Source organism: Echinops telfairi, unplaced genomic scaffold, assembly GCF_000313985.2.
Source record: "Echinops telfairi isolate 266 unplaced genomic scaffold, ASM31398v2 ScPeMD7_24;HRSCAF=84, whole genome shotgun sequence".
NCBI lineage: Eukaryota > Metazoa > Chordata > Mammalia > Afrosoricida > Tenrecidae > Echinops > Echinops telfairi.
Window position 1 is genome coordinate 218,461 of NW_022103921.1, and position 14,545 is coordinate 233,005.

The 14,545-nt window shown below is 41.2% G+C and overlaps 1 protein-coding gene and 1 pseudogene across 1 annotated transcript in view; both read right to left on the reverse strand.

The window, feature by feature from the left end:
- The window catches only part of LOC123521563 (zinc finger protein 615-like), a 24,162-nt gene extending 17,319 nt beyond the window's left edge, over nt 1-6,843 (reverse strand). Inside the window, exon 1 of the mRNA XM_045289050.1 lies at nt 6,812-6,843. The gene's annotated coding sequence lies outside the window, so the exon portion shown is untranslated. The remainder of the gene's footprint in view (nt 1-6,811) is intronic.
- Nucleotides 6,844-8,514: 1,671 nt separating this feature from the next.
- Nucleotides 8,515-8,833, reverse strand: LOC105979645 (annotated as a pseudogene).
- Nucleotides 8,834-14,545: the final 5,712 nt, after the last annotated feature.

The window sequence follows — 14,545 nt, forward strand, 5'->3', positions numbered from 1 at the left end:
GGGAGGGAGAGGGAAAAATGAACTGAAACCAGGGGCTCAAGTGGAAAGTGGGTGTCGTAAGAATGATGAAGTCAACATATGTACTAAAGTGCTGGGGACAGATGACGTATGTACAGATTGTGATGAGTTGTATGAGCCCCTAATAAAATGATTATTAAAAATATATATATATTGGAAACTGAGTCAGACAACACATTAAAATAATTATATACCACGATTAAATGAAATCTGTCCTAGAGTTGATTTAACATAAGAAAAATAAGCACTGTAATATAGCAATTAATGTAAAAAAAAAGAATTATCTAAATAGACACACAAAACATACTAAACAAATTCAAAGGCTTTTAATGTTAAGAAAAGAACCCTCTACAAATCTAAAATAAAACAGATATAGTTCAATGTTAATATGCTAATAAACATTCCGAAGGGGGGACTAAAAGGTCAAAATGTCATCAGAGGAATGAGAAATGTCTTAGAGGAAGGAGAAACAGCATCAGCCCAGCTCAGAGAAAGTACAGACACATCCACTTTCACCAGTGATATTAAATACTGACTGTATAGTAAAACTGCAGCAATCAGAATAAGTTTTTTTTAAGGAAGGAAAGAGGCTTCCAAAGAGAAATTAAAACTTTTCTAATCATAGATTAATAATCATATCGAGGTAGATATGACATAAATAGGTAACAAATATAAAAACATTGTTGTCTACATTTCAATACACAAAAATAACTTTTGGTACTTAATTCACAAACCATTAATTGCTAAACAACATCTCCCAAACTATTAACCCTTACAGCTTAACATGCTTACAACACACTGATCATTTCCTCAAACACTGAACCACTAACTACCTGAAAAGCCCCTTACCATCCAGAATGGCTCTTAACACCCTGAGCATTCCCTGATACCCACAACCAATTTTTTCAAAAATTAGCCTAATTCATTTATCCCAATTTTTAGAAATCAGGAGCACAACTTGCAAGTCTCAAATTCAGAAACCAACTTTCAAAACTGTACTGTTTAAATCATAAGTCTACATCTTTATACCATAATACATAGGCCCTAAGCAACTCCAAACATAACCTGTTAGGAAGGACATTCTAAACAAAAAACTCTTTAATCTGTCTGCTAACATCTGACTCTTAACTCCTGACACTTATGTTCCATTTCTATCCATTGACCCTTGCTCTTGAACAGGGAACATTATCCCAGGACCTAGATTCCAATCTAATCTGCAGACTCTGACTCTAGCACCCTGCAACCCTAAACTGAACCCAGATCTAACGCATCAGGGAACTCCCATTGTAATTACGTATGTGACACTGTCTTTTCTCTCAGACTTTACCTAAATGCCAGGAACTAATAAGGTAGGTAGACAGACAAAACCAGGAATCACAGGCACATTTCCAGGAAACTATTAAGTCATTTGCATCTGATACGTGACAGTTGGCAAAATAAAGTGGTTTATAAATGTTTACGTATGATAAGGAACATCATGTCCATATCACGGTCTTGTGTGTCTGCCATCTACTGTGTCCTGGCCTCAAGGAGCCTTTTCTGCTATTAGTATATGCAGGGATGTGTTACGCAATAAGCAAGGTGCCTGAGGGTTCAGGTGTCCTGATTTACTAATTTGTAAGCCCCAATTCCATCTCGCTTCTTCCTCAAAGATGTGGTGAAACCCATAGTAAATAAGGCATATTAATTACTTGCTATTTTGTCATCGACCCCTTCCCTGCCCTCATCCCAGGAGACACTCAGGTCACATGAGATGCAGGAGACAGAAAATTAAAGATACATACACTGGAACCATTGTAGTCATTTTTCAAAACTAACACTGGCCTTTTACTCAGACCTAGGGAAAGGGCTCACTCAGAGAATGATTTTGTGTACCCCCTCCACAAGTGTGCGCTGATAACCCTAAAATATTTGGCTCTGGGCATCCTTTAGATCAGTGTGAGCCAACACATTAACCTCACAAGACATACTTCAAGTGGGGCTGTATCTTCCCCCCAAAACTGGAAACATGTCAATCCTATGGATACCCTGTGTGTCCAGTGCCAGGAACTCCCTGTCAGAGCACACTGGGGTTCTCCACTCAAGGAGAAGTAAGTCCTCAAAGAGTTACTCATGATAACAACAGCGGGCCAACCCCTCTCGGACCTAACCTGTGAAATGCTGACCCGGCACCTTGGACACAGGGACATCTCAATTAACTGGACTGAAAGTGAGGCCTGGGTGGGGACACATTAGCAGAAGTCATTAGTGGACACTTCATCATCAGGATGAGGGCACAGGGCTGAATACCTTTGAGCTCCACCTCAGGGGCTTCCAGAGGCAAACTGCAGTGTTCCTCCCTGAGCCTGGATGAGGGTACCTGGCTTAGGATAGGCCCCCTGCCCAGGTTCCAGGGTCTCTTACCTTCCAGGAAGCACGAAACATCCAACCAAGAATGACCCACTATCTTTCCAGTTAGCATAGCCTGATCTGAGATCCACATCTGCCCCAATTTCACCACCTTGAATAATCTGCCTCCAGGATCACCCTGGTCTGAGCTCAAACTGGGAAATAAAGGGGAAGCTAGACACAGATTAAATGGTAATCACCCAAAATTACGTCAGCATGCTCAATACATCAATATAATTTATACTTATTGGAACAGCCATCCTGGGGCTTGCAGTGGATTGCCCAATATAACCTGATGCTGTGCTAGGAATATGCAGACTTCATGAAGACCTGATTAGTCATCTACAGAGAAGGTGCCAAGGATGAGCTCGATCTGTAAATCCATAGCTGGAATGTGGGACATGGCCAGCTGTTGCTGTGTGAGACACAGCGAAGGAAGTCAGTGTGAATCCAGGAACAAACCTCACCTTCAGGAATGGGCTACAGCGGGTGTTTATGACCAAGTGGGCACAAGAACCAGGCTCTGAGGCAGGCAGAGATGTGTTGTCAGGGTGGATTTCCTATTGTAGTCTTGGAATTCTCAGTTGCATAGTTTCCCCCAAGAAAACATCTCTATCTGTATTATTATGTTCCAAAGCCCTGAGTTCTATGAAGTCAAGTATCGGGCTTCCTTAGAAGTTAAAATAATCTGTGTGTGAACTATTTGCCTTCAGAGATCGTCACTTCGGTCAGAACCAGTTTTCACTTCAGAGAAAGCATAGGAATGGACGACCAGAAAAGAAGGTGTTAACTGCAGGTCTGAAGAGAGGGATCTCACTTAGGTTGTAAACAAACCCTAGAAAAGCAGCTGCCTTTGAGAAGTGCTGAACTCGTCTTGTAATCCTGTTCCTCTCTCTCCTAGCTGTGAATATACCATTTGTAATGGGGGAAATGCTACTGTCCTCCAGCAATGTCCCAAGAAACAATCCTCAGCTTTATGAAGGGTCCTTAACAGCTGTTAACACCTTTCAAACAGAGAAGACAATAAACGTCTAATAATCCGGCCACATTCTAACCCCATACCAAAGAGAAGGGCACACAATGGCAACTGTGTTGCCTTGCTGAATAAAACACGTCTTTCAAACATGATTAAAGAGAACACAGCATAATCAAAAGTGCAAATTTATTCAGATTATGACCCTGAAACGCGGAATTTGTTTCCACCCACTCTGTGAGGAAAGTCATGGATTTAGAGTCCTATAATTTTCTATAGCATTGAAACTCCTCATATACTGATGAATGAATGAACTAAAACAAAAAATTTCTGTGCACAGAAACACAAAAATAATTCTCATTAAGAATCACCATGTCAGAATGATGGGGGCAACAAATGCACAAAATGTGCTTGACGCAATGGATGGATATATGGATTACAATGAGAGTTGTATGAGCCCCAATAAAATGATTTAAATAATAATAGAATGAATTAATTAAAAAAAAGAATCAGCATGTCTATAATGCAAAACATGTCAGCTTGGCAAATCTAAATTAGTCAGTGAAGAAGCCCTACTGCTCCAGTGGTTAAATAATCGGCAGCTCTAGGAAATGAAAGCAGTTGAGTCCCACAAAGAGGCAATCTGTTCACATATAGATTATAGTCTAAAAAGCATAAGGAAAAGTTTGAGGCCCATGGCATCACTAACAGCATGCACTGGAGTGCACCTGAGAACAATAAACCGGCAAATAAAACAAGCCTTCTATCAAGAACACTTGGATAAAAGGTTAGAAAACTTAAGTACTACCATGCAGTGGGGTAGAGAAAATGTCACCCATTTTAAATAAGATGATATCTTTCTATATATAAGAATTATATATCTGGATGTTGCCTTGCACTAGGAACAATTATAACACAATTTTTAAAAATTAGGAGCTAACATTGGGACATAGTTCTACAAAGTAAAATAAAACAAATTGAAAAAGAAACAGTTAACAAAGGAAATAAATCAAAAGGATAAAAAGAATTTATATACTTAGAATTTGGTTCCAAGAAACATTTTCTGTATCCACTAGGACAGTGGTTCTTAACCTTCCTAATGCCGCGACCCTTTCATACAGTTCCTCATGTTGTAGTGACCCCCAACCATAAAATTATTTCTGTTGCTACTTCATAATTGTAATTTTGATACTGTTCTGAATCGTAATGTAATTATCTGATATGCAGTATGTATTTTCCTTGCTACGAATTGACCAGAATTAAAGCATAATGATTAATCACAAAACAATATGTAATTATATATTGTGAAATATTTATTTCTAATTACAAATAAATGAAATTTTGTCTTGAATCATGGTGTAGCATGGGTAACAGTCTTCACCTCTGGGTACTCGTATGTGGGCATATCTGCATGTGGGTGGACCTGCCTGGAGACAGACAGAAGGGCAGTTTCTTGGTTCCTAAGACCATCAGAAATACGTGTTTTCCCACGGTCTCAGGTGACCCCTGTGAAAGGATTGTTTGACCCCCCAAAGGGTTTGCAATCCACAGGTTGAGAACCTCTGTACTGGGATAACTGATAAACGACGGATTTAAATTCTATGTCACTGTGAAAATAAAACAACCAAAAAAAGTGCTGACCTTGAGGACATGTGTCACTAAAATATATTAATGCACAGAACCCAAACTCACTGCCATTGAGTCAATTCTGACTCACAGTGACCCTACAGGAGAGAGGAGAACTACCCTGTGGGTTTTCAGAAGTGAAGAAAACCTATTCTTTCTCCAGATTTATACATAAAAGGACCTGAAACATCAATAAATAATTGCTGGATTTTGCAAATCAAGAGAATATAAAAGGAAATCAAAATTCCCTATAAAAAATTGAGTGGGCTTTAAATCTGGGCCAGCAATGCTCTAAGAGCCAAGAGGGATAGTATGGGGGTGGTAGCAATGGATTGAAGAGCTCAGTGTTATAAAGAGAATGGAGCCAATAATAGCATTAATCTCTGCTGAGGTGAGGTTTATTTAGGGAGACATCCCCAAGTGGGACTCTTCACACTCCAAGTGGAAAGTTACAGCATCAGCAGAGATTAGGAGACAAATCCCAGGGGCTGTCTTAGAGATTAAAGTCTTAGCACCCCAGTGAGTAAAGGCCTATGACAGTGACTGCCTAAAGTCCTATTGAAGGGTCTCCACATAGGTTAAGCCTCCATTCAATTCTTTCGGACCATTAAGCAAGGATAAAGCTTAAATTTACCCAGAAGCAGAGGAAGTTGGAAAGTGGACAACCTCCACCATTCTCCAGCCAATCCAGGGTGTCCTATAGTCCTTAAGTTTAGCACTGACTGCCTATATCAGATGGCCCTGGACCAGTCTTGTAAAATGTTCTATCTGACAGTGTGGGTGCCCCATTATGGTCCTGTCCCTGCTTCTGTAGTCCCATTTTAACAATGATGTATTGATCGTCCACCAACCATGACCTTGTGACAGTTTTCTTTGTTCCAATATTATTCAATTAGATTCCCCATTTGAATGTTTCCTTGACCTACACTAATGATCTCCTTCATCCGGGTACCTTATGTTTGCATCTTTGTAGTATTCTCTTTGTCGCTATTAAGACTTTACATCATAATGACAGACACTTCTTTGATATGGTTCAAGGCCTTCTGACCCAGCAGTCAGGGCTAGACTGATAGGGGATGGCTAGGAGACTCCCAGTACTGTCTTCAGTTTGGTGACCTCCATCAAGGACACACAGGCCTGCAAGCTTCTAAGAAAGACCGCCCCTCCCCAGGCTGCCTGGAGAGAGGTGAAGGTAATCCACACTCCAAAACCCTCTGCCTGTGGGCCAGAGTACCTACAACCTTGCTTCCAGGGCAGAAAGCATTCAGTGGAGGTTTACTCTATGTGGGACCGTGCAATCCAAGTGAGGGCTTAATCTATGCGGGGATTTGGGGCTGTCACTGCTATGGCACCCTTTTGCAAAGCAAGGTACTGAGAAGTTAAGCTCTGCTACAGACCTCGGTCGTCAGTGGAGTGGCCTGATGACTGCAAGGCCGGCCTCTCCTTCCAGTAAAGGCCACTCTGGGGTCCCCGGCTCTCATGCCCGATAACTGACACGGAGGGAACGAACCCCAGGCAAGAACCCACCCTCAATCGGGCATTTCTGGCGTGAGGGGTGAGGGTGAATGAGGGGCTCTGAGCAGGAAAGGGGACCGGAGGATTCCCAAGGCCGAAGGCAGAGAGGCTTGTAACCAGCTCAGAAAGGATTTAACTGGAAATATCCCAGGGGGTGGCGGCGATCTGGAACGCGGGCAGACAGGAAGCAGGAACTGTAAGATCAGTGGGGATCGGGGTACAGCCGAGGATGCCGGGCCTGTAGGGGGCTCCGAGCCTAGGATCAACATAGAAACATAGAGACTCACTTACCCTCGTGGGACGCTCAGGCAGAAACTTCTCAGAGGAAGTGGGTTCGGCAGGAAATTGCGTCACCTGGGTAGGGGTGGGTCTTTCCGAAGGGGCGGGGCCTGGAGGTAATGAGGGACTCCTGGAGGGAGGGGCCTGGAAGTGAAGTTCAGGTCCTGGAGTGGCGACTGATCCATTCTTAGTAGTTTCTTCTTAGTCTGGAAGTTCAGCTAAAAACTCTTGACTTTGGGTCAGCCTGCTTGCATTTGGAACACCTCTGCATCTGAATCCCAACAACACACCAGCCTTGACAGAAAGACAAACGGACAGAAAAGTGGTGGGTGGAGGGCAGGCTTCCCAACTTCTTAGACTTTTGTTAGCAATTAGAATTAGCAATTCAGGAAGAAAGTACATCATATTAAAAACAAACAAAAATTGAATGGGATAAGTCTTTCCTTTAAGAACAGTTCAAGTAGACAGAGGTAATAAAGTGTGCATAAACATGATAAAAATGGGCCTAGTCTTAGTGACAATTGAACACATCACTGAGTGATTGAAAATTAGCAATTCAGAGAGAAAGAACACCTCATTAAATTAGCTGAAGAGGTTTCTGATCTATTTCATTGTTTCGCCTAAAATCGCAGGGGCTGTTGTTTTTTGTCTTAATCTGAATTCATCTAATGTCCCATTCAATACCTTATATACATTGGTCTGTCCTTGATGGTCAATGACACACAAGATTTTTACCTTCCCAAACTCTCCTGTGGCCAGGCTTGTTTGTCATTGCTACTGAAACAGCCAGTGAAAAAGCAGAAGTTGGGCTCACAATGAAAAGTGGTCAGGGGATCATCAGGCAATCACGGAAAAAATGACTTAAAAGACTTTTGACAGAGGACGATTTCTATTGGACACTGAGATAGAATGAATTTTTCTGCCAGGGAAATGTGTTCATTATCAACTCTGGAAGAAAGCATATTGCGATTTAAAAACCAGCAACAACAGTTTCGTCCCTCTTTCCTCTTGTCCCGAGTCTTAGTCGGCTTCTTTACTTCTGTCTATTTGTCTGAGCGTTTTACTGTGCTGCTCTCAGTTTCAATCCAGCATAATGGATAATAAAGTCAGTGATTCTTAGTAGGTTGGGTACCCATAAAAAAAGCCTTTACTGATTTCTTTTGTCTTTTTTGTTTGAAGTGAACTTTTTTTCTATAAATAAAGACCCTAATCCACTTCAGTTTTATTTTCCAGCTTTTAGTTTTGTTTTGTTTTTGTTAGTCACTTAGACCAATATATAGATTGGAGGAATAAGAAATCTTGAGGGATTTTTAAAAAGATGTACACTGTGTATATTTACACAGCCCATCTCTCAAGGAATGGAAATCAAAAGCAATATCGTTTTAAACACTCGTTGTAAATGTTTCTCTTTTTTTCTCTGCCCCATCTTCCTCAATAACCTATCGCTCTCCTATCCCTGTCCCTCCCTTCTCACAGTCATCAAAGTCTTATTTTTTCAAGTATATTCCAAGTTTCTTTATCTTTGTTTTTCATTATAATGCTAGTGTTATTAAATATTTGTTTGTAAGATTGACTGAGTTTGCAAAGCATAATAATTTTTTCCATGCCTCATGGTGTTTAACACATTTTTTTCAAGTAAGAATATAACTATATTTTCTTACAGATAATACAACTATTGATTCAACACTTTTAAAATTTACAAGATAAACCAAGGTTTAGAACTGGGTCACTTGGCCCTTTTTCTCTTAGCACCTCCCAGTGCAGAATGTTTGCATCTTTTAATGGCCGGCATCCTCTTGGACCTACAGTTAGGCTCAACACATTCAACCTCAGCATGATCTTATTTGTGGTTTTAGCCTTCTTCCGGAAAATTGGCTTTGTCTGCCCACCATAGCCACTCTGCTTCCCATCATAGCACCTCTTTCCTTGCGGGTACAGGGAATCCTGGACCTTTTTATGCTGGATCACTTTGTGAGGTTGATGCTTGCCGCACTTCTTACAGAAAGTTCTTTGGGCTTGGGATACACTGACCATCTTTGCAGAGATATGGTCTACGCAGTGTAAACGGGAACTGAGAGTCTGCGATCCTCACCTCACTCTGCTTGTGCCTAACCCGACAGTCATTTTGTTTTAATTGATATTAAGTATTCTATTGCAAAGAAGTACCAGGGTTTGTCTATTCCTTTATAATAGGTGTCTTTGGTTGTTTCCTTGTTTTTCGATATTTTGGAAAATGCAGCAATAAACATGTGTGCATATGTCTGTTCATGTTGTATTCTTTATTTCTTTAGCGTATATATAAAAATGAAGACTACTAGATTATAAGAGATTTGTGTTTGCATTTGTCTAAGGAAGTGTTATACTGATTTCCATAGAGATTTTAAAATTGTACAGTCTCACCAGCAATGTATGAGCATTCCTATTTCTACTCTTCTTTAGCATTTATGAGTTTGTCTTATTGAATTTTGATGAAAATGTATCAAGTTGCATTTCATCATTGTTTGAATCTATTTTTCTCTTTTCCTTGTGAATGTTAACATTTCTTCATATGATTGATGGACAACTGGATGCTATCTTTAATGAATTGTCTATTTTAGTCTGTGCTTATTTTTTATTGTGTTATTTGTATTTTTCTTGTTAAATATTGTAGTTGCCTACAGATCTTACCAGCCAGGTCCATGTACAGCGTGGGCTGAGGTGAGGTCTGGAGGTGAAGTGGGGCAGAGACCCAGCAGGAGGGAACTTTATTGCTAACAAAGGCTTACTACTTCGTGGGGGCATGATCACAGGTAAACCACACATCACAGGAAGGGGCAGTACCATAAGCATAAGCATGACAGGAAGGGGATGAGCTAGGGGTGTACACATGATAGGAAGGGGAGGAACTAGAGGTATACATGTGACAAGAAGGACACACCCTAGATTCATGATGGCAGCCTAACCTTGGTCACCCTTGGGTGGGCTTGACTTCCCTGGGATCTCCAGGGAAACAATCTACTATTATCCTTATCAGAAGGGAGTGGCCCCTACTTGTTGTGGGATAGACAGTGGTGTCTGCTTGCTCTGGATGGCTGATAACCCTTAGGGAGAAAAACCCCTGACCTACTTCTGTTGACCTCCAAGTGTAGTCATTTGCCACACGTAGCAAGCAGCTCAGTTTGGCATATATTAGCGGGAGACAACTTGGGAGAAATCTTTCTCTTTCCCATAGTTTCATTTTCATTACATTGCTTTGGAATCCATACTGAAGGCTTCCATTCTTTTCAGCATGCAAGGTGTGTCGTGTGAGGATTGACAGATGTTAAAAAGCCTTCCTCCTAGAAAATGAAAAGTATAAAGCCAAGTTCTTCTTCAGAAGCTCCAGCTTCTTGGATGATTTGCTCAGCATATAGATTGAATAAGTATGATAAACGGATACAATGCTGATATATACCTTTCCTGATTCTAAACCACAAAATATTCTCCTCTTTTTAAATGAGAGCCTCTGGGTCCATGTACAAGTTCTACATGAGCACAACTTTGTGTTTGGAAATTTGAATTCATCTCAATGCTGTGACCCTGTGTTAGGCCAGGTGGTCTAGAGAAAGAAATCCAGTGACACTCATATATGTAAACAGAATAGTTCTATATCAAGATTAACATTATATCAAGAAGGCATCCCATCCCAGTCTACCTCAAGGTCACAAGTCTGATGCAGGGCAGGGTTCTCTGCACACTCACATAGCTGCAGGATGATGATGTATAAAGGTGAAGTGGGATGTGGAAGATAACAGGCCAGTGGATGCAGAATCATCACATGGATCCAAGGTCAATTGTAATGTGGAAGGGTGCCAATAGCTCTCAGGCTCAGGCAGCCCACATGCGGCTACCCTTGAAGAAAGACACTAGAGTTCTATCAAGCAGGAAGATGGAGTGGCAGATAGAGGGAAATTTCAAGAGTCTCCAATTATTGGAAGGCCACACCCCCAAGGAGGTATCATAAGGCTGTGACCTGATTGGCAGGTTGGATTCCACCACTACACTTTCATATATCTTCAAGTTGACATAAATCTACCTGCCACAGATCCACACAGTTAAACGCTTTTGCATAGTCAATGAACACAAGTAAACATCTTTCTGGTAGCTTTTAGGCAAGACCCATCTGATGTCAGCAATGACATCTCATTTCACATTCTCTTCTGAATCCACATTGCATTTCTGGAGGCTCCCTGTTGAAGTACTGCTGCACTCATTATTGAATGATCTTCTGCAAAATTTTATGTGCATGTGGTATTAATTCTATTGGTTCATCATTTCTACAGTTTTTTATTGTCAGGTAGCTTTGTTTTAAATTTATTACATAGAGGAATGAGTGATTCCTGTGCTTCGTCAGCTGGTTGAAACATTTCAGCTGCTGTTCTGTCAACTCCTGGACCCTTGGGCTTTTTGTGTGTGTGTGCTAATATCTTCAGTACCATTTGGCCTTCTTCCTTCAGTACCACCCGTTCTTGATCATCTGCTACTCTTGCTCTGTGTAGTCCTTCCATCCTCTTTTGATACTTCCTGCATCATTTGAATAATGGTTTGGAGAAGAATATTGAAAGAACCATGGACTTCAAGAAGAACTAACAAATCTGTCTCAGAAGAAGTACATCCAGAGTGTTCCTGAGAAGTGCGCATGGTGAGATGTTGTCTCATGTACTCTGGAAATGTTATCAGGAGAAACCAGTCCCTGGAAAAGGGTATCATGTTTGGGAAAGTGAAAAAGAGGAAGACCCTTGCAAGGTATTGAATCATCGACTGCAACAACGGGCTCAAACAGAAAAAGTGTTGAGATGGAGCAGGACTTGGCAGTGTTTCATTCTGTTGTACACATGTTCTCTGTGAGCTGGAACCTAATTGAGGGCAACTATCAACAACAACAACAGCAAGAACAACAACAAACTATCACTCATCCCACTCTCTTCAAGGCTTTCCTGTTTCTATTCCTCTACATTTCCTAAATCTGTCCTTGGGTGTGGACTGTCCTTTTGATCTTACGTACTTGGTTGGTTAGTCTATCAACAGCGTGAGTTCAGTTCCGGACTGTGGGGAAATAAGACTAAGGGAAATATGACTAGGACTATATTCCCTAACTTATAACAGAGGGAATCTGGAAAGCTAGTATTCCATGGTAGGAAAGCCACCACTTTGATAAGTTACAAAGTCCAAGTACATTATCCTGCTTTAAATATGATTCCCACAGATTCTCCCCTAACAGCTATGCTGCCTTAAAGTGAGCACATGGTTGATTCTATCTCCCTGTAGAAGCAAACATTCGTGTTGTCTCCTCTGCCACAGCATCCATTCCTCCTCATGCCTTCTCCCAATGGAGGTAATAGGTTTCCTCATCTGTGAGGTCAGGGACTTTACTGTGGTTACCACCCACTTTGTGATGTATGTAACTACTGAACATGCATATCTTATGGCTACCTACAAATATCCCAAGAGAGTAAAGATTCACTCTCTCCTCCTCCATCTCTGCGTGGACCTGACTGCTGAGATCATGGCCATCCCAGAGGTGAGCGTAATATCATAAATGGTGTCTGACTCTTTTATTTTGTTTTCTCCCATCTATCTTCTATGACTTTACTACGATCTTTACATATTACAGCCGTACAATTGCACCTACGAACCCCGTGATTGTCACAGGCTTGTTTACACTAAGACTGGACTTGAAAGGTGACTAAAGGCCATTATCTTGAGGGTCTCTTTGGTGATTTGAGTTTTGGTTCACATTTTCCTCCCACTCTGTCTAGGATCTTCTAATGGGATTCCTTTTGGAGCACTTGGTAGTGGTTGCTGGGCACATCTTATTCTGATTAATCACTAATATTAGGTTAGCAATTCAATGGAAAGTAGCTTGCATATCTGAGGGATCCTTTTGGACTATACTTGCATGCTATCATTGGTAGAGCTATAGTGAAAGATAAGGAGCTCTGTTTGAGTAGTGGTTACGAATTGGGCTGCTAACTGTAATCCACTTTGAATCCACCATTCATGCCACAGGGAAAGATGGAGCTTTTTACTTCACAGGGGCAGTTCTACCTTGTTCTATAGCATCACTCTGAGTCCACGTTGACTCGATGGCAGTGAGGTGTTTTTTTTTGTTTGTTTTGTTTTTTGACAATTCATGATTTATCCATGGGGACAGACAACCTCACATGAAAGCAGGTGTAGTATTTACATAATTTCATATTCACTTGATAAATAAGTCTAGGCTTGGAGTTTAGCCTGTCAATCAGGTCAGAGCTCCATGACGCCTCCTGGTGGGCTTGACCTTCTCATGAGAATTCTGGGAACTTCCACTCTTTCTCCCTGGAGGTGGGCCACCCTCTCTCTCTGCTTCACCTTTCCACTGTTTGGAGAGCTAGAAGAGCCACGTGGAGACCTGTGCCAGCACTAAAAAATTCTACTGCTATCGGATACACAAGAATTTTCAGCCACCGACCTGTGATCTTTCTGCATTCAGCATCATTGCATGTGCTGTGTGAGTCTGAAGAGGAATCTATGGACTAGTATTGGACTTATGGGCTAATATCAGACTTCTGGACTTGATCTGGACTGGTCTGGGATGCTTTCTTGATATCCAATTACTCTGCTATAAAGCTCTTTCTTACATATTATGAGTGTCCCTGGATATGTTTCTCTAGCCTACCTAGTCAAGCAGGGCAGGAATTTCAAGAGAAGTCCCCTTTAGCTGCAAAATCTAGCCACTGTTTCCCAAGATTTAAGGCTAAGGTGGCTCCATCAGAACTAGGAACATAAATCAGTTTAATTCAGTAAATATTTGCTGAGAAGTTACTTTTTTTGATTCCTGATAAAGTTAGGCAACAGTTTTCTGTACTGTCTGTGGAACTATCTGATCATATTGGGAAATGTAACAGTGTTGCAATTCTCATATCTCTATTTTCAACCAGCAACTTTGGAATCTGACTAGAACTTTCATAAAGGAATTCGCTAGAATAACAGACATAAAAGAAGTATAATCCTTATGGATGCAAATTAATGGGGAAATGCTTCACTTTGATCTGTCCCATAAGCACTTGTTCTGAGAAACCCAGCAGACAAGAGTTACTCGGAGGAAGTAGATTTAAATTCCACACCTCTCAATTTGGAAAAGTCTCTACAAACATTCTGCACATTCACTTGAAACCATTGGATTGATAGAACCTTTGGTGAGTAATAAATTAAATTAGCATAGTGCAGAAATCATGATAAGCATCATTGAACTGAATTGTCATGTTTAACAGCCTCAATAGCATCCAAGCAAAATGAAACAAGATAAACGTACAAACTCCAACTCTAAGGACAGTCAAGTTTAACAACCATCCCCCTTCTCCCATCACATTTTAGTGCTCCTGTTTGTTTTACTTTTAAATTTTGTTACACAGACATAATAATTTACCTAGACCACATGTTGCCAGGTACTTCTCATTTCCTAAAGGCAGGCATACACGATAATGCTTTGGGGCGCAGAATGGTCATGCACCTCAAAGGTCATTAGTTTCCATTCTTGCTTCAGCCCCATTAACACCGTGGCAGGGTTGGATGACTGGGTGGTTCACGTTGGTTAGGAGGATGCCCCATCCGGGGAATCTGATCACAGGATTACACACTCCACGTACATTGTATGTCGTTTTACGTCATCCGTGCACGCTCTCGGCGCTGGGGGAAAGTACCGTTTCTGCCCGCAGGTGCCTCGGCCATCATTACCTGAGCCTTTGC